This window comes from Myotis myotis, unplaced genomic scaffold (genome assembly GCF_014108235.1).
Source record: "Myotis myotis isolate mMyoMyo1 unplaced genomic scaffold, mMyoMyo1.p scaffold_m19_p_15, whole genome shotgun sequence".
Taxonomy (NCBI): domain Eukaryota; kingdom Metazoa; phylum Chordata; class Mammalia; order Chiroptera; family Vespertilionidae; genus Myotis; species Myotis myotis.
Window position 1 is genome coordinate 48,685,847 of NW_023416319.1, and position 25,645 is coordinate 48,711,491.

At 49.4% G+C, this 25,645-nt stretch overlaps 1 protein-coding gene and 1 pseudogene across 1 annotated transcript in view; one reads left to right on the forward strand and one right to left on the reverse strand.

The window, feature by feature from the left end:
* Positions 1-2,191: 2,191 nt before the first annotated feature.
* Positions 2,192-3,173, reverse strand: LOC118670196 (annotated as a pseudogene).
* A 2,242-nt stretch (positions 3,174-5,415) lies between these two features.
* The window catches only part of ANXA11 (annexin A11), a 43,265-nt gene continuing 23,035 nt past the window's right edge, over positions 5,416-25,645 (forward strand). The window contains exon 1 of the mRNA XM_036337257.1: positions 5,416-5,603. The gene's annotated coding sequence lies outside the window, so the exon portion shown is untranslated. The remainder of the gene's footprint in view (positions 5,604-25,645) is intronic.

Sequence of the window (25,645 nt, forward strand, 5' to 3'; positions counted from 1 at the left end):
CACCCAGAAGAGGCCACACAGGTGTGGAGCGGGCTCCTTGCGGGTGCCCGGCACCTGAGCACAGGGGCTTCCCAGGCGCATGAGCCCTGGCATCCTGGGGGAGGGTAGCAGTGGGAGGGTAGCAGGGGGAGTGAGAGCGAGCTCAGCGGACACCCTGCATTCTCACTGCACCTCTGTCCCTGTCATCCCGCCCCCAGGTAGCTAGCAAGAGGTCGCAGCTATGGCCAACGTCCGCCATGTTCCGCACTGCCTCCTGGTGGTCAGCACACGTCATAGCGAGCAGTCGAACAACCGCCCAAGGGGACAATTTGCAACAGAGGCTGAATAGTGATATGCTGCATAATATCATAGCACTGGTGTGTAAACCATCACTATTAGTTCCAGGCATATCAATTTCTTCAACTTCTGTTGTATCACCGCTGTCTTCTGAGTCACTGTCTATATATGTGAGATCATCCTCATAAATGGTGACATTTTATGAGCTAACTTTGTGTTCTCATGGCCAACCCTTCTCTCCTCATGAAATTGAAGCACTATTTTGTCTTCCCTGTAAAATCGACAATGTTCATTTCGCTTGCAAACATTCTTGCCTGACATTGAATAAGCGTGGTTAACACACATAAGCCACTCTGGTGCTGCTCCATAATCCAAGTCTTAAGCCTCTGCTCCGAGTTTACCCATTTTGCTGATTTTCCTCTTAAAGCCTTTTTTTTGGCATCTTAAGGAGTTGTTCTTCCTGTTTTCTCCACTGTCTGATCGTACACTCAGTGGGAGGAGGTCCAAATTGTCTCTCTGCAGCTCTGTTTCCATAGCTGATTACATTCAATTTGAATTTTGCAGAGTAAGACAATTGCTTACCAGTATTTATCTTTTTATTTTTTGACATCTTTATTGGCTCAGAATGCTCCTGTCCCTGTTGCATCTGCACACTCTCCACCTCCATTTAAGGCATAAGCTGACATCAGTAACAATAAGGCTGGTGACTGGAGGAAGCCTGCTTGATGAGGTATGGGCTACACATCTGGCTGGCTCCCTCCTGGACTTCTGTGTAGAAGATGTCCCTCGATTTTCAGTCTAATGATTTTAGAAAAAAATAGTGTCTTATACATGGAAAAATACGGTACTTAATGAGGAAACATAAACAACTATTTTTAAAAGGCATCTATGTTTATAAGATGGGTGTCTATAAAATATAGTGAAAACTAAATCTTTCTTTTCTGATGTCTAAAATAATCATTAATAGAAATATTATTCTACCAAAGACACTTTATTTTTTAAAAATGTGTTTTTCTTTAGAGTGAGTTAGAGAAAAACGTCATTCATGGGCTGCCTCCTGCACTGTCCCCTACTGGGATCCAGCAGGATACTAGGAATCAAACAATCTTGGTGCATGGGACAATGCTCAGCCAACTGAACCCCACTGGCCAGGGCACCCAAAGACACTTTAGAACCAAATCTTAGTAATCTTCAGGGACCATAGTAACTCATTCCTGGACCATCATTTTCAAGTTCTTTATAATTTTCTCAGTAGTACATTTGCCATGTTCTCATTTTTTCACTTATGAGAACGAAACTGGACAACCAATAGTCCCGGGCTGCCTGTCACTACTTGAGCCAATTAAGCAGAGACAGAGTTGAGTCATATATGTGCATTTATTCCAATAATGCCAGCAGTATGGGAGAGCAGCAGGTCCTCCACAAAAATTTGATCTGCACCCCCCTACCCCCCCAAACCAGCTGCTTATATTGGGAAGGACAAGGATGACGTGAAGTAGACAAAAGGAATAAAAATGGGTGTGATGGTTACAGGTTACAGGCAATGTGGGTGGGAGGCCATTGTTTAAGCAATAGGGTGGTTAATCTTTCCATGATAATAGATTAATAGACCGCATTCCAAGGTTGACTTCCAGGTCCTGGGGGCGTACAACTCCCAGCTGGGTTAGAATGTGCGTTCTTTCATCAGAACAAAACAACCATGGTTAATAGAGCATGTTTAATATTTCTTTTTTTTTTTACTGTTTAGTTTTTATTTCATAATCATAAACTTAACTCTGCAATCCAGCTAGACTGGGAAGGGGTAAGGAAATTATGGAAACCAATAAACTGGCAAGAGCACAAAGATTATAGAACATTCCAAGCAAGTCGGGGTAAAGGGGTGCTCCCCTGAGCTACAAAAGGAATGGTCTGGTGGTTAAGATAAAACACATCAAATTTATTAGAGTTGTGCACAGTCAGCAACGGTGATCTTCTTGCTGCTCTTGCCATTCCTGGACCCAAAGCGCTCCATGGCTGTCACAATATGCATGCCTTCTGTCACCTGGCCGAAGACCACATGCTTGCCATCCAACCACTCAGGCTTGTTGGCGCGGATGAGAAACTGGGGACCATTTGTGTTAGGTCCAGCATTGGCCATGGACAAGATGCCAGGACCTGTATGTTTCAGGACAAAGTTCCCATCCTCAAATTTCTCCCCTTAGATCAGCGGTTCTCAACCTGTGGGTTGTGCCCCCTTTGGGGGTCGAATGACCCTTTCACAGGGGTCGCCTAAGACCATTGGAAAACACATATATAATTACATATTGTTTTTGTGATTAACCACTATGCTTTAATTATGTTCAATTTGTAACAATGAAAATACATCCTGCATATCAGATATTTACATTACGATTAATAACAGTAGCAAAATTACAGTTATGAAGTAGCAATGAAAATAATTTTATGGTTGGGGGTCACCACAACATGAGGAACTGTATTAAAGGGTCGCGGCATTAGGGAGGTTGAGAACCACTGCCTTAGATGGACTCGCCGCCTGTGCCATGATGGCGTGTGAAGTCACCACCCTGGCACATAAATACCGGAATAATTGTGTGAAAGCAGGAACCTTTATAACCAAATCCTTTTTCCCCAGTGCTCAGAGCACCGAAGTTTTTCTGCTGTCTTTGGAACTTTGTCTGCAAACAACTGGAAGGAGACACGGCCCAAGGGATCACCATCGATGTCAGAGAACACGGTGGGGCTCACCATGGCTGACGAGCAGCTTTGGGGTGGCTGTGTCTGCAAAGCCTAATATCTAATCTAATAAAAGAGAAACTTGCAAATTGACTGCACCTCCTCTACGCCCAAGCCACGCCCACCAGCCAATCAGAGCCACTATATGCCCTAACTGGTTTGGCTCAGTGGATAGAGGGTCAGCCTGCAGACTCAAGGGTCCCAGGTTCGATTCCGGTCAAAGGCATGTACCTTGGTTGCAGGCACAACCCCAGTAGTGAGTGTGCAGGAGGCAGCTGATTGATGTTTCTAACTCTCTATCCCTCTCCCTTCCTCTCTGTAAAAAAATCAATAAAATATATTTTTAAAAAAAGAAAGAAAAAAGAGAAACATGCAAATTGACTGCACCTCGGCCACGCCCAAGCCACGCCCACCAGCCAATCAGAGCCACTATATGCAAATTAACCCAACCAAGATGGCGGCCAGCAGCCACGGAGCTGGAGCAAGCAGGAGGCTTGCTTGCCCCAGCGATTGAGGAAGCCAAGCTTCCCACCTGCCCTGGCTGGCTGTGGCCTTCGCTCAAGGCAACAAAGTTTCAATTATAGAAGATAAATAAATCCCAGATACCTGCTTCCAGCCAGCCTCCACTGGGAGCTTGGGTGGCTGGGGGCCGTGGCCAGCCTGCAAACAGCCATCAGCCACTCACACAGGCTGGCCAGGCACTCCAGCAGGGACCCCCACCCTGAAGGGGGTTTGGCCAGTCTGAAAACGGCCCTCAGCCCCTCACCCAGGCTGGCCAGTCACCCCCTGTGGGAGCCCCACCCTGATCTGGGACACCCTTCAGGGCAAACCAGCCGGCCCCCTCCCATGCACCAGGCCTCTATCCTATATAATAAAAGGGTAATATGCAAATTGACCCTAACAGCAGAACAAACTGGGAATGACTGGTCACTATGACACACACTGACCACTGGGGGCAGATGCTCAATGCAGGAGCTGCTCCCTGGTGGTCATTGTGCTCTTACAGGGGGAGCTCTACTCAGCCACAAGCCAGGCTAATGGCTGCCAGTTCAGCAGTGGTGGTGGGAGCCTCTCCTGCCTCCTCAGCAGCGCTAAGGATGTCTGACTACCAGCTTAGGCCCAACCCCCGGGGAGCAGGCCTAAGCCAGAAGGTGGTCATCCCCCGAGGGGTCCCAGACTGCGAGAGGGCACAGGCTGGGCTGAGACCCCCCCGAGTGCACAAATTTTTGTGCACTGGGCCTCTAGTTTCTTATAACTATGCTAGTCCCCAATATTCTATTTATGCCCCTAATAAGAATATGAATTATTTTTCTCATTGATTTCCTCTTTGGGATATAAATTTCTTTCTGAAGCATGTTGTAGGCAGTTGTAAACCTTTCAATTCTCTCCTTATTTTCCTCCATTTTTCTATTTGCTATCTTTAATAGGAAGTAGATCTATTCCTCTGTCACCATCTATTTTCCCTGTGGCTTAATGGAACTTCTAAGCCATCTGTCCTCCGGCAGTCTTTTTCCTCTTTCCCACTGTTCTGCCGGAGTCCTGAAACCAGACCCTACCGCCCGGAAGGCACAATCTGTGCATCCTGCAACTGGAGATGCTGCGCGCCAGAGCAAGGGGTTCGCATTTCACAACGGCATCACCGTTAGCTTTCTTCAGAGCTACAATCACATCATCTTTTACAGAAGGTGTGTAACTCTCGTAGCCAGTAAGTTTTGTTTCCGAACGAACCTCAAGCCATTTACCCGCCCACCTAGGGGGATGCGGCGACGCAGGACCTGCAGGTGAAAATCCGTACTGCCCATTCGGGAGCTGCAGGAGCGCAGCCAGTCCTCGTTCCCACGGCCCCTCCGGCCGAGGAGCGCTTTGCTCCGATTCTGCGCCTCCCGTCCCCTGAACGCCCCCTGCGATCCCCGCGGGAGGGAGTTAGGGCCCGGACTTGGGCGTTAGCTCTCGCCTTCCCCGGGGGCAGCCGGAGCGAAGCCCCATTCCTTCTTAGGTGGGCCCGGTCACCGGGCGGAGGTAGCCGGTCAGGTTTCCCCGCACCCTTCCATTTCCGCACCTCTGCGCGCCCTCACCACAGTAGACAGTCACTAACAAGGGCACACTGGCCTGGAGAGGATTTGGGGAATCCCCACCCCGGGCGGGCGGCGCAGGGCAGGACTCGGCTCGGTGGGAGAAGCCCCCTGCCACCCAGACCTCCGCGCCCGAGCGGAGTCCTCCCTCGCCTGGGAGCCGGAGGCCACGCCTTCCTTCCTCCCGCTCCAGGAGGCCCCGCCCCCCCAGGGGCCCCGAAGGCTCACGCCTGGGGGCGGGGCTGCGCACAGACCACGCCCCTCCTCCTGGCCCCGCCCCTGAACCAGCGGCCCCGCCTCGGGGTGCGGACCGCAGCGACCCGGAGTTTTCCGCTCAGTTGGCCCCTCCTCCGCCCCGCCCTGCGGCTCCGGTGCCCGCCGGGCGAGAACCCCGAGAGCCGAGCGGACCGAGGGCCGAACTCACACCGACCCAGGCGCCGCGCCCGGACGCCCGCCGAGAGCGCCGCTGCTGCCGCGCCCCCCTGACCCCTCGCGGCTCCGCGCCCCGTGGCCGGTGGCCAGGTGAGTAAGGGTCTCGGCCGGCCGTGCGGGGACCCTCGTTGCACCGCGTGGGGTGGGGGCGGTGTCCGGCTGGTCCCGGACGGACTGCCTCCGCTCGGTCAGCTGCGGGGACTCTCCTCCCCGTGGCCCCCAGGGCCCGGGCTCGTGACGGCGCTGCGCCGCCGGGGTCGGGGCTGAACGGCCTGGGCCGGCGCGGGACCGGGTGATCCTGGACCCGGGTCGACGGGCCGGGGTGGGGAGGCCGCCGGCCCGTCCCCTCTGACCCAGCTGGTTCTGAGTGTGCGTGCGCCCTTCCGGGAAAGGCTGCCTCGGGCGAGCTGGAGGGGGGGCTGCCTTCAGGAACTTTCTCCCGGAACCGGGAGCACGCGAATTCCTGGGAGTTTCTGCTGCTGGAGTTCATTTGTAGGCACTTCAGTGGGAAGAGCGGGGCTCATCCCGGTGCTGTGTTCACCTGCGTTCACCTCCTCCGCCTTTCCACCCTCTCCAGCCTCGGCGACAGTTTCAGGGAGGGATTCTCGGACTTCTGTCGCTCCCGGGGCCTCAGCTCAGCCCCCTGAAGACTTCACACGGTGGAAACGGCGTCTGATGTGGGGAATGGAGTGCCTCACCTAGAGACGCGGAGGGCCGGCGGGGAGCCAGCCGGTAGCAGCTCGAGCAGGAAGCTGTGCGCCTGGGCCATTTCTGTCCCCGCCCATCTAACCAGTGGCTTTGTGTAGGGAGGGCTGTTGAGGACCGAGCCTGGGTGTGGAGGTAGCTGGCCGCTCTGCTCTCTCTCCAGGCCCTTCACTGTGTCCCCTCCTGCCCTGACCTGGGCATGGGGTGGCGCTGTGAGGGGTGAGCCTGTGCCCTGCCCACACAACAGGAGCCAAAGCTTGCAGGCAGGGCCAAGCTGAGTCCAGGAGTAGCTCACCCCTAACTGGCTCTCATTAAGTTCCTTCATTCCTTTCTTGCTTCAGCCAGTTGTTGGGAATTCTGGGAGGATTAACGGGTACCCTTCCCTCCAGGCACTTTCTGTGCTGTAAGGTGCTCCCTGATTAGAGTGGTCAGGTGAGGTGCCAGGGTAGTTTGTTGACCTGGCATTGGTGCCTCCCCTCAGGCTCCTGCATCCCTCCCTCCGTAATCTTGTCTCTTAACTAGTCTTCAGATCTTGGTTTCCTCATCTTTATAATGGGGGTGATAACAATACCAACCTCGAAGGGTGTTAAATGAATGAATATATTTAGCAACCATACAGCTCAGGCGTTGACCTGAATAGGTGGTGACTGCTATACCATCCCTGTGTGTCCCAGGAGGATGTCACTCAGATTGGACATAAAGCTTACAGCAGGGCCTTGCGCATAAGTAATCGTCTGCCGGTGTCAGTGATAATACAGTAGTAGTAGCTATCACTCCCGTCATGCAGTTGAAGGTCCAGCCAAGCTGAACTGCTCTTCTGACCTGTCCCTCTGTCTTAGCTCGTGCTGTTATGCCCTCCTTCCCCCATTCCTGCCCCATTACTCAGCACCCTCCTGGGAGCCCTCCAGGTGCCTGCTCCCACCGAGAAGGGACAAGATATGTTGCGAGTCCACAGAGGTCGCCTCCACTCCTTTGGCACTGGCCCACTTCTCATAGTGGCCTTTGGTAGTATTTATGTGGCCACGTGTCTCACCTCTGCCCTGACCTCTGTCTCTGGGGGTTGAGGGCTGTTTCTTACAAATCTCTGAGCCGCACCGCACCAGGCACCAGGACGGGCCTTCCTCATGTGGGTGCTCAGTAGCTGTCAGTTGAGTGAAAGAGGCAGGCCAGGGAAGCAGGGTTCCCCTGTTGTTACAACATTAGACCTGGAGATGGAAACGAGTGCAGGGGTGGCGGTAGGAGCTGCCTGAGAGGCCAAGTAGGAAGGCCTTTGAGTTCCTTTATGTGGCCAGGGCAAGGGGGACAGACAGGGCCCATCCTGGATTGCTGTTCCTAGAAGGCCAAGATTGAGGAGTGTGCCTTGGTCACGTGATTGGGAGGAGGCTGGGTAGTTCGGGATGAAGGCGGGAAAACAGCCAGAATAGGTTAGTGTGGGTTCTTCTTGAGAATTCACTGCAGGAGAGAGAGAGAGAGAGAGAGAGAGAGAGAGAGAGAGAGAGAGAGAGACAGAGAGACAGAGAGACAGAGAGAGAGCGAGCGCGAGCGCGCCAGTGTGGGAAGGAGGTGAATGTAGAAACGACATCTCTTTAGAGGCCCTTGGGCCTTCCTAGAGCTCTCCCTCCTTCCTCCCTCTTAGCTGCCATCATCTCCCCGTAAGCCTGAAGCAGTTCCTGGCACTTGGTTCCCAGGGACACTTGGGGGAGAATCTGTATGTGGGTGTGCCACAGTCATAGCCAAATAGACTCAGGTTTCTCTGAATTTTTCTCTACAACACATTTCCCTGGAATATCAGGAATTTGAATGCTGCCTGCATAGGACATCTCTTAGGTAAAAGGAAGGAATGGAAGTTTCCTTGGTGGGAATTTGCATTTTTAAAAGGAATTGCTGAAATGCAGTGGCATATCTAGTAACTACTGAAGCCATACATTCAGTCTACTGACCCTAACCCCGAAATTAAAGGTCACATGGTGTGAGGATCGTAATAGTAAAGCCAGAACAGTGACCCGAATCACAGCTGACCATGCTACACTGATGTGAGAGCTTAATGGGTGAGGGCAACCACAGAGTCAGGAGACTGAGCTTATTCGTGATAGATGACCAGGCACAAGCCAGGTAACCACACAGACTCTCAGTGTTCTGGATGGTAAAACTCCTGCCTCAAATGGTTGTTTGCAGAATCCAGTGAGATGTTTGCAAAAGGGGTTTGAGCTCGGCTAAGGGTGGTGATACCTTGGGTGTGTTATTGCAAGGGACCTTGAAGCTGGGAGTGGCACGCTCAGGTCTGCCAGGTGCTTGTGCTCCTGAAGGTCCCAGTGCCTTGGCAGAACAGAAGGGAAGGAATTGAACCCGGACAAGGTTGCCTGTCACTAGAGGGTTGAATCATAGATGAGTGTTTATTCCAGTAACGCAGTATGGGAGAGCAGCAGATCATTCACAAAAATCTGCTCTGCACCCCCCATAAGCCAACTGCTTCTATTGGGCAGGACAAAGATTACATGGGGAAGTAGGCAGAAGGAATAATGGGTATGCAAAATGGGAAATAAGGACTCCATTATTTGGGCAACAGTTATGAATCTTTCCATGATAATAGGCAGTTCTTGAATGAGAATGGACCCCAGTCCAAGGTTGACTTCCAGGTCTAAGGTGGACACCAAGTCCCTGGGCGTACAATTCCCAGCCAGGTTAGAATGTCCTTTAACCAGAACAAGGCAATCAGAGTTAACAGAGCATGATTCTATTTCCCATAACCGTAACTAGTTCCCACTGTTCTATTTTTGCCCCTAACAAGATGAAAGCAATCAGAGTGAGGGGAGAGAGAAATTCAGAGGCTGTTAACAGGGAGGTGGAGGGAGTATATGGCAGATTAAGCCTGGGGGAGTGGCATCCTGGGGAAAAGGGTGTGTGTGTGTGGGGGGGGGGGGTGCTGGTGATCTAGATGTGAGCCTGATGTGTCCACCTAAAAGGTCACGGCTATTTTTAGGAAGTGGGTGACAAGGCATGTTTCTGTGGAACTCCTCATTATGAGTACCCACTGTTTGCCTAGCCCCATGCTGTGTGCACCAAAGCAGAGGACAGCCCCACCCAGCCTGGGTCGTTCCCTGCATTCCCCTGAGACATAAGACATAAGAAGACACTGGATGGGAACTAGTCTGGAGAATGGGGAAGATCATGCATTCAGTTTTGGACATGTGTTTGAGATACCAAGTAGGCAGATGGGCCTGGGGCTCAGGAGGAGTCTGGGCTAGAAGGACATTTTTGTCTAGGTTGTAACATGTCAAAGACATGGTGAGATTGAGGAACTCAACTTAGAACAGCTGAGTAAAGGAAGATGAGCCTGTAAAGGAGCCAGAAAAAGCAGTTCAAGAGCAGGAAAGAAAACTTCGACAGTGTCCCACACAGAAGCCTCCGGCAGTGGCTATGGCTACTGTGGGAAGTGATGTGGAGGAGATTGGTCGCTTTAGCTGGGGCTGTTTTTGTGGGATGATAGTAGCAGAAGCCTTAGGGAATGAATGGGTGGGGAGTAGCCCGAGGTGATGATCTGGGGCAGTGATGGTGAACCTTTTGAGCTCAGCATGTCAGCATTTTGAAAAACCCTAACTTAACTCTGGTGCCATGTCACATATAGAAATTTTTTGCTATTTGCAACCATAGTAAAAGATTTATATTTTTGATATTTATTTTATATATTTAAATGCCATTTAACAAAGAAAAATCAACCAAAAAAATGAGTTCGCGTGTCACCTCTGACACGTGTGTCATAGGTTCGCCATCACTGATCTGGGGTTACTAACTATAGACAAGCTTTGAATGTGGGCTTTGAAGGGGAGGAGAAAGATTGGCTGATGCTGGAGGACACCTTGAGGGGTGTTTGTTTTTGTTTCCTCAGCCTGTTCTCCTCCCATTTCACCTGAGAAGTTAGTGTGGATGGCCTGCAGTCAAGGATCCCCTCTCTCTCCCTGTCACAGACACAGGCAGCTGTAAAACTGCGTGTTTCACCAAATGGACTCATGTTTATACTGCACTCTAGCTTCTGCTTTTGATTAATTTATCATGGCCAGTGACTTCAGGTTACTGTTCTTCCACGCCAGTAGCAGGTCTGTATATGATGTTCAGATGTACCATAATTTACTAAGCTTTTCCCTTATTGATGGGTATTGAAATAATTCTTTTTTAAAAAATAATTCTTTATTGTTGAAAGTATTACATATGTCCCCTTTTCCCCCCATTGGCCCCCTCCAGCCCACCTCCGCCCCCCTCCCCAGGCCCCCTCTACCCCACTGTCTGTGTGCATATATGCATACAAGGAGGCTCTTTTTAAAACCTATAGGATGCTAATTGGAATGTCATTGACTGTATTTAGTATTTATAAGGAAGAGTAGACATTTTTATGATATTAACTTTTCCGAGTCAGGGACAGATTACAGACCTTGCAGTATGTCTTTACTAGATATTGTGAATGGAATTCTAACTGGCTATGCTAGAACGTAAATATATATATACACACACTAGAGGCCCATGCATAAAATTTGTGCAAGAGTAGGCCTTCCTTCCCCCTGCTGCTGGCACCGGCTTCCCTCTGGCTGCTGGCAGGCGCCCGGGATTTTTTGTATCCTTTCTATTTTATGTTTGGTCATTAAGTTCAACCTTTATCTTTCTTCATTCCTCCTTACGTTGGGCATATTTTGTTGCTCTACTTTTACTATATAAGTTGGTTCATTTATTTTTAGTCTTTTAATTTATGAAGCTCCACATTTTCTTTTGAATGCAGCTCTAGGTAATGGGCTTTTGCAAGAAATGCTCACCTTTCCATGGCTTTCTAGTCATTGTGTAGAGAAGTTTTGATCCAAGGATTATTTATAAGATGGGGTTCTGAATTTCTGACTAGTTTTGTAGGGGGTGGGGTATGTTCATATTTTATTGTTGACTGCTACATTTATTGGGTTACTAGAGGCCCAGCACATGAAATTCGCGTGTGGGTGTGGTCCCTAGGCCTGGCCTGCGATCAAGGCCATTGTCCCCAGCTGCCTGCAGCTGGCCCTGTCCCCCGCTGCCACTTACCCCTTGTTCACCGTTTGCTGTCGGGTGACCGGAGCCTGACGGCCGGGGGAAGGGACCGAGAGGTGGTCAGTGCGTCTCATAGTGACTGGTCGAGCAGTCGTTTTGGTCGGTTCACCATTGGGGTCAATTTGCATATTACCCTTTTTTATATAGGATGATTAGTGAATAGGATCAGCAAAATCTCTTTTGTCGGGCTGTACTAAGATTTTCTTTGTGGCCAGCTACATGATTAATATTAAAAGGTTCATGGACATGAGCGAAGACTATTCTCTGTGGGAGACCACTTGAGATTTTTCTGTTAACTTGAGCTTGTCCTCTATCCTTGGTTATTGATCTCTCTGATTCTGAGAAGTATATCAAAAAGTCACTGTGATCTCTTTTTTAAGTCAAACTCTGCTTGTATTTGTTCTAGCTTTGTGAATTCAGCCTTCATGTTTGATGTACAGTTTTATCAAGCTTATCTTTGTGCATTGCGCCCTGTGTCATTTGTTGCTTATTTAATGTTTTTGACCTTTGGCCATTAATTCCATATTATCTGTGCTTAGGAGAATATATTGGTAAGGATCTCTATAAAAAGAGGAACCCCTCTTTTTATATAGTCCTAAAGTTAATAAATAAGTGCATTTTATGAAACAGTGAGAGGCTCAGAAATTTAGAGGCAGGTGTCAGCCTTGGGGCAGAGGGGGGTCATCCATGCCCCTTTAGTTTCAATTTAGGCTGTGGAGTCGGTAGTAATCGGGTGTCCCCCCACTTTCTTCTCAGCTCTCCATTATCATGAGCTCCCCCTCCTGCACTCAAAACCAGATTTGGAGGGATGGATGAAATGAGATTTGTGGGCAAACCCCAGGGTCAGGCCTTTGTCCTCTCTTCTCCCTTGTGGTCCCACCTGCTTTTTTTTAGGTTCAAGGAGATGGTCCAATTGCTCTGATTGCAATTGTGTGTATCCTTCCTCATTTGTGGCAGCAAGATGGACTTTCTCTGTTCCCTAAGGAATAAGACAAAAAAGTTAGTACACAAAAAGGACCCAGGGCCAAATGTCATATGTAAAGACTTGGGCCTCCAAGTCTTATGTTCTTTTCTGTGGTGTGCATTAAGTCACATACACTATTGAAAGGGACTGGAATAGCTAAGCCTTGTGCCATGAACTCCTAGGGAGTGGTTTTCCAAGTTCTGTTTTTCAAGATAAAGGCAAATGGCTGGAAAAACCCTCAGCTTGCTGAGACAGGATTATTGAAAAGTCCTCAACATATTTTGAATGTTAATATTTTCACTTCTAGTTTTTCTCTGTTTATCTAATATGTTTTTGCCCAACCTTTAATATTTTTTCTTATTCAAATTAATTTTTTTTTCTTTTTTGGTTAATCCTCACCCAAGGATATTTTTTCATTGATTTTTAGGGAGAGTGGAAGAGAGAGGGAAAGACAGAGAGAAACATTGATGTGAGAGAAACACATCGGTTGGTTGCCTTCTGCATGACCCCTGACCAGGGAGGAGCCTGCAACCAAGGTACATGCCCTTGACTGGAATCGAACCCGGGACCCTTTGATCCACAGCTGATACTCTGTCCACTGAACCAGACCAGCTAGGGCTCAAATTAAATTTTTAAAGCAATTTTATTTTTCAATTATAGTTGACATACATTATTATGTTAGTTTCAGGTATACACCCTGATGATTAGACATTACATAACTTACTAAGTGATCATCCTGATAAATCTCTCACCCATCTGAAACCGTACATAGTTATTACAATACTAGAGGCCCGATGCATGAAATCCATGCAAGAGTAGTCCTTCCTTCCCCCGGCTGCCAGCACTGCTTCCCTCTGGCACCTGGGACCCGGGCTTCCCTCGCAGCCCCAGCTTCGTCCAGAAGGACGTCTGGTCTAATTAGCATATTACACTTTTATTATTATAGATTACTAACTGTATTCCCTATGCTGTACTTGACAGCCCCATGACTATTCTGTAGCAACCAAATTTGTACTTCTTAATCCCTTCACCTTTTTCACCCATCTTCCCAACCCCCTTCCCATTTGGCAACCATCGAAATGTTCTCTGTTTCTATAAGCCTGTTTCTTTTCTGCTTATTTGCTGGTTGTTGTTGTTTTTTAGAGTCAATTGTTGATAGATATGTATTTATTGCCATTTTGTTGGTCACATTTTTTATCTTTTTTTCTTCTTCTTAAAGAAGACCCTTTAAAATTTAATACTGGTTTGGTGGTGGTGATGAATTCCTTTAGGTTTTCCTTGTCTGGGATGCTCTTTATCTGGTCTTCAATTCTAAATGATAGTTTTGCTGGGTAGATTAACCTTGGTTGTAGGTCTTCGATTTTCATCACTTGGAATATTTTTTGCCAGTCTCTTCTGGCTTGTAAGTTACTGTTGAGAAATCAGCTGACAGTCTTAGGGGCACTCCCTTGTAGGTAATTAACTGCATTTCTCTTGCTGCTTTTAAGATTATCTCTTTGTCTTTAACCTTTAACTTTTTCTTTTTTTTTTTTTACGACGTGTCTTGGTGTGGGCCACTTTGGGTCCATCTTGTTTGGGAATCTGCATATTCTGGACTTGTATGTCTATTTCCTTCACTGAGTTAGGGAAGTTTGCTGTCATTTTTTCAAATGGGATTTCAACTTCTTGCTCTTTCTCTTGTCTTTCTCACACCCCCATGATGCCAGTGTTGGCATGCTTGAACTTGTCCCAGAGACTCCTTATACTATCCTCATTTTTGTAGATTCTTTTCTCTTTTTGTTCTGATTGTTTTTTTCCTACTTCCCTATCTTACCAATCTCTGATTTGATCCTCTGCTTCACTACTCCACTGTTAATTCCCTTTAATGTATTCGTCATTTCAGTTAATGTATTCTCCATTTCTGACTGTTTTTTTATGTTTCCTATCTCTTTGTTGAAGCTCTCACTAAGTTCATCTTCTCTTCCCCTACGTTCATTGAACATCCTTACATCAGTGTTTTGAACTCTACGTCTAGTGCATTGCTTGTCTCTATGTTGTTTAGTTCTTTTTCTGGAGTTTTCTTCTGTTCTTTCATTTGGAATATGCTTTTTTGTCTCTTCATTTTGGCAGCCTCCCTGTGTTAGTTCCTATGTATTAGGTAAAGCTGGTGCATAGCACAGGCTTGGTAGAGTGGCCTTATGCAGTCGGTGTTCCATAGGGTCCAGTGGCACAGCCTCCCCAACCACTCAAGCTGAGCACTCGAGGTGTGCCCCCTGTGTGGGCTCTGTACATACACCCTCTTCTCGTAGTTGAGCCTTGATTGCTGTGGGCCTGTCATTGGGAGGGATTTCCCCCCAGGGTGATCAGCTGCCAGGACTGGCTGACCACCGGGGCGGACAGCTGGGCTCTGGTGCTCACTGAGTCCGCCCCTTGAGTGTGTTGCTTGTGGAGGTGGTTGGGTAGTGGTGCTTCGATGTGGTCTGAGCTGTCCTCTAGGTGTGCTGGCTCTGCCAACCTTAATTTTTAACCTTTCTTTCTCAATAACAAATAAAATGTTTCTCTTGTAATCAGCACATGACTCAGATGGGGAGGGAGAAAGGATGACAGAATGTTATTTTAAAAAAGTGTTTTCTCTTGTAACCAGCACATGACTGGTGCAGGGGAGGGAGAAAGGAACGCAGAAGACAGTGATGACAACAAGAAACTGAATGTGGTGGCCTGTGTCTTTGGTAGAAAATTCAGACTGTTCACATACCTGATAGTCTTGATTTTATCCCTTGCGTCTTGTTTTCTGTTTATTATTTATTATACTTGGATGTTATTTCTTTCCTGATTGCTGCTATCTTGGTTAAGTTCCTCATCATTCTTCCCCACCTGCCTGTATTAGGATTCAGGTTTGGTTATGAACTAAGGGAGTTGCTTATCTCTTTCTCTTCAGAAGTTGGATGGTTAGTGTCTGTTCTGTGAGGTTGTGCAGGCACCACACTCCATATGTGAAGTTGCTCCCAGCATCCTGTAGGGCTATGGTTTTCAAACTTGAGAACAACCTGGAAGATTTATTAAAACACAGATTCTTGGACCGCACTCCCAAAGGCTCTGAGGTGGGAGGTCTGCGGTGGGGCCTGAGAATTTCCTATCTGACAGGTGCCCAAGTTGTGCTGATGCTGCCAGTCTGGAGACCACACGTTGGGTTGCCCTGCTCTTCCTCATTTGCAGCACTTCCCTTACTGCCTGGCCCAGGACAGCTGCCCCTCACATCTACCTGACAGGCCTGCCTGGCTGCCAGGGAGACTTCAATACATAGTCCTTATTGGGGGCTGCCACGTGCCCCAGTGCAGCTAGTGTTCTGTGTAGAAGGAAGGGGGGACAGATGGTTTAAAGGGACAATCAGAAGTTTGTGGAACACCACCCACTGCTGTCCTTAATTCGAAGCTACAACTGTGCTTGTCAGTGTTGCCATCGTCTAAGACTATTCTTCAGCTTAGGAAGTGGGAATGGTGGGTGTCTCCTGCAGTGGTGAGCCAGCAGGCCGTGCGAGCCCTGCGGCCTCCAGTCCTGCGACTGGTGAAGAAACCGGCAGCTGCTGATGTGCTGATTCCCACTAGTCAGGTCTGGCAGGCCCACCTTCTGCCCCCTGCAGCCACCTCCCGCTTTTACAGGCCCCACAGCACGGGGTGGGGGCTCCAGGGCCCAGCTTTGGGAGGCAGGGTATCTTGCTGTGCTTCTCCCGCCTCCCGAGCTCCCTCAGCTTCAGGTATTACACATCGGTGACTGTTTCTGGGAGAGCTTGGGGGCAGAGGCCGTTTGAACCCTGAACGGAGCTGGGGCCCGTGGTTTCTGCAGTTCCTGGTACCCCAGGGGCTGCCAACCCTTCTGTCGGCAGCTGCTAAGTCTTAGGGAGGTGAACTTGGGGGGAAACGATGTCACAGACTTCCCTGGAGCAGATGACACTTCCTGTGTGGCTCGGTTCTGTGGGATTTATTGGGGAGGCAGCAGAGTCACTTTCTTTACATTTCCCAAGGCCATTCTCCAGCCAGGAAGGTGGAATGGAGCCCAGGAAGTGTGCAGAGTGGAGGGAGCCAGCCTGGGTCACAGTGCATCTGCCTGGAAGTAGAGAAACGTGGTTCTGGAGTCTGTCCTGCCCCAGCCAGTCCTGAGACCTTGGGCCTGCGCTCTGGGCCTGGGCTCCCACCTCAGTAAAATGAGCCATTTGAACCAAACGATTTCATGAAGCCCTTTCCAGCTCCGATGTTGTAGGGTTCTTGTGTGATTGATGTTTTATTTCTAAGAGGTATCTTTCAGAACCTGCTTGATCAGGTGCAGCCCCTTGTGTAAGCCTAGACACTGCCGCGTTGCCACTCTCCCAGCCAGCTTTGCCCAGCCTTCTCCTGGCTGGGCAGCCCCAGGTGCCAGCCCTTACAGGGCAAGGTCTGAGGCACTGCCTGGCTAATGATTGACACAGGCTCCAGCTATTCTTAATTCCTGGCGTGTGGGTGGGGAGCTGAATGCTTAACAGCACCTCTGTGGGCTTTTTGTTCACTGCGTGGGAAATGCCGTCAGGGTTGGTGGATTGCTGCCCTGGGGCTCTCCCTGGCTTGTTTCTGTGGTTTAATGGCACCCGTGACCCCACACCTCCAGTGGTGAGACAGAGCCCAACGCGGGCAGGGCACTGGGGCACAGAGAGCAGGGCCACCTACTCCCTTCTCAGCAGAGTTAGGGATGTTCATACACCCATGAGGGCCTGCCTTGGCATGGGAGGGAGAGAGAAGTGTCCTAGATGTGTCGTCTGCCCCCACAATTCCTGGAGCCTACGTACCAGAAGCTCCGCCCAGAGAGGCCTTCAGAACAGGTGCCACCCGGGGTGTGGAAGAGATGAGTCAGGGTCCACTGGTGTCTCGTTGGCATGTGTCGGGCCCTGCTGTGCCCAGCCTTGTGCCAGCCAGTGGCAGGAGAAGGAAAGGCCTGTCCTGGACATTATATCTCCTTGGGAGGCCGAGGAAAAAGTAGCTCTCGCCGGGGCACAAATTGGGTGTCTGACCCTTGCTTGTCAAAAATCACCTCTGAACCTTAGCTCCCTTGAGGTGATAATACCTGCCTTGTAGGAACACTGTGAAGATTAATGAGGAATGTGTAATAAAGTAATATATGTGCCTATTGTAGGTACTGGAAAACAGGACTGTTATTAGAACACGAGAGGACATAGAAAACCTTTTAGGCCAAGTGCAGGTAAGGATCATGGTGGGAGGGGCTATCAGGGTGGGCTTCCTGAAAGAAGTGAGCTCTCTCTGGCCTAAAGGAAGACCAGGATTGACGCAGGCTTAAGAAAGGTGTAAAGGAGACAGGAGGACGGAGCAAGTCGAGGGACTCTGAGCTGAAGTCCTGAAGATGCAAAGTGCTGAGGAATCGGCTTGGTTGAGCTATGGACACGCATTTCCTGTGGTTCTTTCTGTCACACATACATCTCCGGAACCGTCCATTTTCTGGCCATGGCGCGCAATCACTCGGCCCAGCGTCTTTTGGCAGAGCTTAGGATCCCGCCTACAGACACAGGGTCAGCCGTACCTGAGCTCCGCAGGAAGCTTCTCCAGTGTGTTCTGTCGGCTCCGGTGGGAGTTTCTGTTCAGCTTCCAGCCGGGCCAGGCTGCCTGGGGACCTGTCACCATTAGGAGAGCAGCCCTCAGCAAGTGCTGTTTGAAGGAGGGTGTCCCTGCTGCTGCTGGCAAGGCTGGCACTGGGGTGGCGCAGCCACTGGGAGGTGGAGAGGGCCTCCCAGCTTGGGTGTGAAGGGACTGCTGTTTTCCAGAGCTGTTTGAACAGGCCCCGAGCCCTGGGCGGGTCAGGACCTCCCTGGTAGAGGCCAGGGAACGCTGCTGCCTTCAGGTCTTTAGTCATAACCTGACCTACCACCTATCCCCCATTTCATTCTGAGAGAGGACCTAGGGGGGACTGTCACATGGAGGTGAGATGGCTCACGCATGTAACTGGCAGGGCCCGGTGACGTCTGTCCCATTGATTACGGTGCCTTCAGGCACAGTCCAGGGGGGGCCGGGCAGCTGCTACAGCCACAGCACGCTGCCCCATCTCCCATTTTTCCATGACAACAAAATTAAGTCAGAGAGTCTCTTTTGCAGCAGCACCCCTTCCACAGAGAAATAAGTGTTTGTGAATTACAAAACCTTCACGGAGCCCAGGTGCTGGGCAGCGGGGCTGACAACGCGGATTCCTACAGGCCCACTCATTTGATAGGTGATGTGTTCCGCAGAGCCCTGGTTTGCGGCGGAGAAGTGGTTTTCTAGACACTCCTCTCCCCGCCTCCCAGCTCCAGAGATCACATTTCCTGATTGTCAGCCTTATCTCCATTCTTCCCGGGAATGGCTCTGAAACGGAGGCCCTTGTGGGTTTTCCTGTAACTGCTGTTGTGTTTCCCTCCCCAGAGAAGAGCCCGAGCCTGGCCAGGCTGAGCCCTTGCTTCCCCCCTCTGTCGCGGGAGTCCAGTCCGTAGGTGGTCTTACTGTGAAGCGAAGGAAAGTTAAGCTCCAGCTTCAGACCTCTCTCACAGCACTTGCCCGTGGGCCTCCCAGGGCCCTGCCCTGGGAGGGAATTCATAAAATTATGTGCTTTTGTAAAATTGGCCAAAAAGTGTTCTGTATTCATTTTCTTAAAGAGGGTCCCTAAAATTGTACAGGCTCCTAGCCCCACGTAACCTGGACCTTCCCGGTAGATGCTGTTGTTATTATTTTTTTTTAATGAGTAACTTATAGATATATTTCTCTGTTTTTAATAACTTTTTACAATAACAGAAGTAAACATGTCAAATACTTATATAGCATTATATAGCACTTGCTTTATCACACATTTTCACAAAAGATCTTTTTTTTAGACTGAAATTTATGGTTTGTTTAGTTATCAGAGAATATCAGTTCTTGAAGACTTGCATGAGCCTACTGTAGCTCTGATGCTGGTCGTTCCCAGCAATTGGCTGGCCTCCTGCCTTTTGGACAGTGAGCTCTTGGCTTGGGGGCAGGAGGTGAGGGTCCTGGGCAGCCGTTAGGATCTTGCTGTGTCACCTGGCACGTCTCTTCCTCCTCTCTGGTTGTCAGTTTCCCCATTTGTGAAATGAGTGGAGGTGGGGTGGGTAGGAATGAACTGAGTCATCTCCAGGGCTGAGTGACCTCTGGTGTCACAGTTGCAGGCCCTAGCCCACTGGGCGGGTTGGCTTGCTCACGTAGATCACACTGGGACCTTCTTCCTCCCTAGAGCATTTGCATTGCCTGTCGGGTGTGCCTGCTCTGGCCATAGGGAACCCATTCAGAGTCTCACCATGGTGATTGTTAACTGACAGTACCAGTGCACAAAGCTTTTTGGAACTCTTATTCCCAGCCCTGCAGGAGAGGTGAGTTCCTTGGGCCCTTGTTCTCTGTTGGGATGGTTCTTTGTGTGACCTTGGTTTATTGCTTCCCTTGTCAGAGAAAGTTCTTAGACAGAGAGCAGAGGCCTTTTCCATGTGGAGGGATCTGGAGGGAGGGAGAAAGCAGTGCTCACTGTCCGCATTTGTTTTCTATTGCTGCTGTTTAACCAATTACCACAAACTTAGGGCTTAAAAGCACTACTTTTTTGCGGTAAAATATATATAACATACAATTTACCACTTTAACCGTTGGAGTGAAGCTCCGTGACATGGAATACATTCACATTGTTGTGCAGCCGTCACCACCATCCTTCTTCAGAGCCTTTTCATCTTGTAACTGGAACTCTGTCCCCATTAAACAGTAACTCATCGTTTCCCCTTCCCCAGCCATTTGACTACTCTCGGTACCTCATACCTCATAAGTGGAATCGTTTATCTTTTGGTGACCAGTGTTAACCCAGTAAATTTGATGCGATTCACAAATCCAGCATCTCACCTAGCAGCTAGAAGGGCACTCAAAGATGTGTTTTCTTTGGAGGGAGAGAATGGAAATGGAAGTTTTTTTTCTCTCCCTCCCCCATTGATGAGAGAGAGAGAGAGTAAAACAAACAAACAAACAAACAAATTGCCTCCCCTGACCTGGAATTGAACCCAGAACTAGGGGTACAGGACTGTGCTAAGTAGCTGAGCCACATCAGCCAGGGCAAAACTGGAAGGTTTGTTGTTGTTTTTTAAAGTATGTTTTTATTGATTTAGAGAGAGGGTGAGAGAGAGACATCAATCGGCTACCTCCTGCATACCCCTTACTGAGGAACAAGCCCACAACCCGGGCATGTGCCCTGATTAGCAATCGAACTGTTGGCCCTGGGAATGGTGGCACCAGGTGTCTGACTCATGGGGTCAGATCAGACCTGGGTTCAGCAACCTGAGTACTTGAGTTCTGGCTAAGAAAAGAATTCAGAACCAAGGCAAACTCGCTAGAGATTTTCACCTGCCTGCCTGATTGCCCCTAACCACTCTGCATACCTGCCTGATGCCCCTAACTGCTCTCCTGCCTGCCTGATCACACCTAACCGCCTTTGCCTGCCTGCCTGATTGCCCCTAACTGCTCCCCTGCCTGCCTGATCACACCTAACCACCTCTGCCTGCCTGCCTGCCTGATTGCTCCTAACTGCTCTCTCCTACCAGCCTGATCGCCCCTAACTGCCTCTGCCTCGGCCCCGCCACTGTGACTTTGTCCAGAAGGACGTCCGGAAGGTTGTCCGGAAGATGTCCAGTCCAATTAGCATATTACCCTTTTATTAGTATAGGTAATCAAAGGAGAAGACATAAGTAGGTTACATGAAGTCCATTGGTGATAGATTAGGGAGGTGGGAGAAAGCAAAACAGAATTCTCTGAGATTGAATAGAGAGAAACTTTTTTTTCCCTTAGTCTTTTCTCTTTCTTTTATTTCTTTCTCCTATACACATATTTCTTTTACATTTTTAGGTATAGGATAGTTAACAATGAATACAGCACATAGAGATGGTATTTGGGGAACAACATAACAATGAGAGGTTCTGTGGTTTTGTACTATGGTGTGAGGGGTCCAGAAAAAGGGGAATTACTCCGACATTCCAAAGATTTGTTATCTTACATATGAAAATACAGGCTTACTTAAAGGTAAAGGTTCTTTCCCTGGCCGGGTAATTCTGTTGGTTAGAGCGTTGTCCTGATACTCCAAGGTTGTGGGTTCGTTCCTTGGTCAGGGAACATACAAGAATCCGATGAATGCATAAATAAGTGAAACAACAAATCAGCGTTTTTCTCTCTCAAATCAATAAACAAACATTTAAAGGTAAATGTTAGTGGCCGTTGCAGCAGGAATGACACCGTGTGTTAGACCGGTGGGGTCAGACTGGACCTCAGTTCAGCAAGCTTGGTACTTGAGTTCTGGCTAGGAACAAATTCAGAGCCAAGACTCAAACTATAGAGGACATTTATTTAGAAAATCACAGAGGTGGGAGAAGTGAGTGCTGGAAGACATGGGCTCAGGAAACAAGTTACAGAGGCCAAAGGAGAGCCCGTGGAGCTTGGAGTGAGGAAGGAAAAGGTAGCGCTCCTGGGAGGAAGGGAACAGGGTGAGGATGAGGGGGAGAGAAGAAGAGGCAGGCGTGAGGTGGGAGAGTGAGCTGGATCCTCCATCCTGAGGGTTTTAAGGGTGGACATTTTAGGGGAAGTCTCAGAGGAGGATCTCAGTAGAAGACTCAGCAGCTCTCCAGGTGAAGTCTCCACTGATAGATTGGTCATCACCAGGGCAGGAGGTCATTATCCAGTGCAGCTGGTCCTGAGTCAGCCTTGGGGTCACTGGTCTGGTTTTGCTGCTTTTTGGGGCCTAGAGCTGAAACACAACTGAGGCCTAGATCTTATCTCTGGGGATGAGGCCCACCCTACAGTTGGCACTGCGAGGCACCCAGGGCTTTCCACCCTGGTGACCTGAACCTGGCCCATCTTCCTGCTCTGCTCACATCTGTCTAACTGCTACCACAGTAAAGACTGGCATTTGTCAAGGAAGCTACAGGCCAGGACTCGCTGTTAGTTAGAGATTTCTGTGTTCAGACCATCCTAGGGGTTACTTTCAGTCTCGGAGTTTGTAAGGCTGCCATGCAGGCTTCCCCTGAGCTTATCAGTTTAGTATGTGGCTCCTTTTTTGTCCACATGAGTAATACTGCTATGAACATGGGTGTATAAATATGTTTGAGTCCCTGTTTTCAGTTGTTTTGGGTAAGTGCCCAGAAGTGGAATTGCTGGGTCAAATGTTTAATTTTTTGAGGCACCGCCCTACTGTTTGCTACCGCAGCACCATTTCCCCACAGGGCCTTTGTCTTGTAGTTCTGTCTGTGAGAAACACTCACCAGTCCAGAATTAAAAAAGCAGAAAGGACATGGAGACACAAAGCGAGACATTTAATGTCGATCTTGCAAAATCAGGTGTCCGGTGGGCAGGCACGCTCAAAGTGGTTACCGCCAGCATTTTATTCCCTAGTTCGCAGGCCCCTCCCCCGGTTCCTCATTGGCTGAGTACCATGGGGTGTACAATCTTCCCAGAGGTCACCTAAGATTCATTATATCCTTATAGGGTATTCTCTCTTTCCCCTTCCCAAATTAAGTTCCCTTGTCACTTGGCTCCTCCCCAACAACATCCTGTTTCCCGGGCCCCTCCAGGTGCATGAACTTTGTCACGTCTACAGGCTGCTACGCAAGCAGACTGCCAGTAATTTTCCATTCAGGGTTAAATGCCTTGCCTTGGAAATGGACCACCACTGACTTTATTTCTTTTTTAAAAATACTTTTTTTTCTTTTTTTAATATATTTCTATTGATTTCAGAGAGGAAGGTTAGAGAGAGAAACATCAATGATGAGAGAGAATCATTGATAAGCTGCCTCCTGCCTACTGGGTGGGGATCAATCCTGCAACCCAGGCATGTGCCCTTGACTGGAATCGAACCTGGGACCGTTCAGTCCGCAGGCCGACCCTCTGTCCACTGAGCCAAGCCCGGCCAGGGCTGACTTTATTTTATTTCTAAGGTGTCTCGCAGGTGTCTCAGTGCTCGTAGGCATGGATGCATCTTTTCTGGAGGCTCTAGAGGAGAATCCTTGTCTTCCCCCTCTCAAGGCAGTGGCCCCGGCTGGTTCCTCCACAGATGGCGTCTCTCTCATGCTTATCTTTTCCTTTTCATCCTTAATTTCTCCTTATTCTTTCTTTTCATCCTTAACACAACCAGGAAAGGACTCAGGTAATTAGATTGGGCCTACCTGGATCATCTCCCCATCGCAAAGTTGGTAACTATAATCACATCTGCAAAGTAGCTTTTCTCACGAAAGGTAAGGTACCAGTCACAGGTTCCGGGGGATCCGGGTGGGGACTGTCAGTTGGGGGTGGTTTTGAAGGACCTAATCAAGGAACCTGATGGTGCCTTGAACTTGTGCTTTCAAAAGTCTTCCCCTCTCCTCTTTCCCGACCCCCCAGTGTGAGCCGGACACCTGTGGACTGAGCACCCGAGCCTGTCCCTCTTTAGCCACTTGGGAGAGAGCGACACTGGGTGAGCTGGTTACAGTGAGAACTGTCCGTACTTTACAAAGGTCTTCCCTGTTCTCGCTTCATTCAGTCCTCGGTAACTCCAGTGGAGCCCATCTCGGGATGGTCAGAGGGGCTGTCAGTGAAAGTCACTTAGCAGGTGTTGGAGTTGGGACCCAAACCCTGGCTGCCAGGCTAATAATGCTTCTTAGGAGGTTGAGGTAAGAAAAGTCCAAGTCTGTAGAGAATTGAAATAGAAATTTATTTGAGCCTGGAAGCCAGATCTCAACAGACTGAGGTAAATGCTTCTGAGACTAACAGAACATTTGCTGTTTCTTTTTTAAGGAAGGTTACCTGAAGGTGGGAGGAAGCAACTGGGGTTGCAGGATAAATTAAGATTATGTGCTCTCTTGGGGCTTATTTCAAAGGTGTGTTAGCCTAGATGCACAGAAGCAATAGACAAGCTTGCTTAAGGCAAAAATAAACCCTTTACTAAGAAGTTAAATGCCTGGGGTATGACTACCCACCCTGGCCTGCCCCATTAGGAATTTATGATCAGATCACCCTGTGAGGCTACTTTTCACAGAACCACTTTTTTTTTGTCTATAGGGGGTAAGTTAAAAATGAACTGAGTACTTACTATATGCTAATAAGCTACATGGTGGATAGCTTTCTATGTGTGTATCAGTGCATCAGCATCTCACAGCCAGAGTAAGATGGTGTATTTCCCCAGTTTCACAGGTAAGGAGAAAGGCTGGAGAGAGGTGAAGCGACTTCCTGTCACAGCCAGCAGGGGTAGAGCTAGAATATTGGCTCCAAAGTTGGTGTGTTGCTCAGGTTCCCCAGCAGAGCTAGGAGATGGTATCAGATCTGTGGGCTGTGGATGAGACTCACGCAGCAGAGCCGAGAAGTCTTGTGACTGCGCTGTGATGTTGGTGGCTCTTGCGGGGGCGTGTGGGTTGTGTGAAGATGAGGAACTGGCTTAGAGATGGAAGAGAATAACGGGTGGTGGAATAACTGCAGAGCATCTGGAGTTGGCCATTCCGAGACCCAGTGTTGGTGCTGCTTGGCTGCATGACCTGGGATGAACCACTCAGCTTCCCCTTTCCCCACCCCGACGGGGGAGGGGTTCAGAGAGGGGGCTCCCCAAGTTCCCTTCCGGCACAGCTGTGTTTTACGTTAACTGCAGCGGGGCTGGGAGTGTGTGGCTCCCTTGTGGGCCGAGGTGATTATGGAGAAACAGCACTGGGGTTGGACTTTGCAGGAGATGGAGGGACTTGAGAGCTAAGTGGGGCGGCAAGGGGGGCTCAGACATCTCGGGGACTTGTGCTGGATTAACATCTGCTGGTCCCTCCTACCTGTTTTCTCCGGCTGGTCCTGGGGGGAGCCCCCTGGCAGGTGGTGTAATTGGGAGCAGCCTCCGGGGCGGAAGTGGTGAAACAAATACACAGACCTGCCTCCCCAGCCTGAGCTGCGCTTAGAAGCACAGCCCGCAATTTCCCCCTTTTTTTGAGGGGGGGGAGGTATTTCCTCTTCCTGACCATACCTTGAACTTAAACTTGGGTGAGGGCTTTTTAAAAATGTTTTTTTATTTCTGCCACTGTCATAAGGACCTGATGTCTACAAGGACCACAACCTGAGCCCTGTGACATTCTGGCCTGGTTTCAGCCAGATATTGACACCGTATCTGGGTTCACCTTCTTCCTCTGCTGTCTGCTTTCCACTCCTTCGGAATTCCAAACCGGACTTGGCATTTGGCTAAGTGATGGCTATTCCAGAAGCCTCTGCAGTGGGCAGGTGTCCGAGGGGCTGTCCCCATGGACGGGAATGGGCTGGGTCTGCCGGAGAGCTGTGCTGAGGAGGGTTGGTAGAGAGACCCCACGGATGAATCTCTGTGCACCTGAAAGTGGTCCTTCCTGCCTTGCTCCCTCCCCTTCTCAGTTCTAAGGACCTGG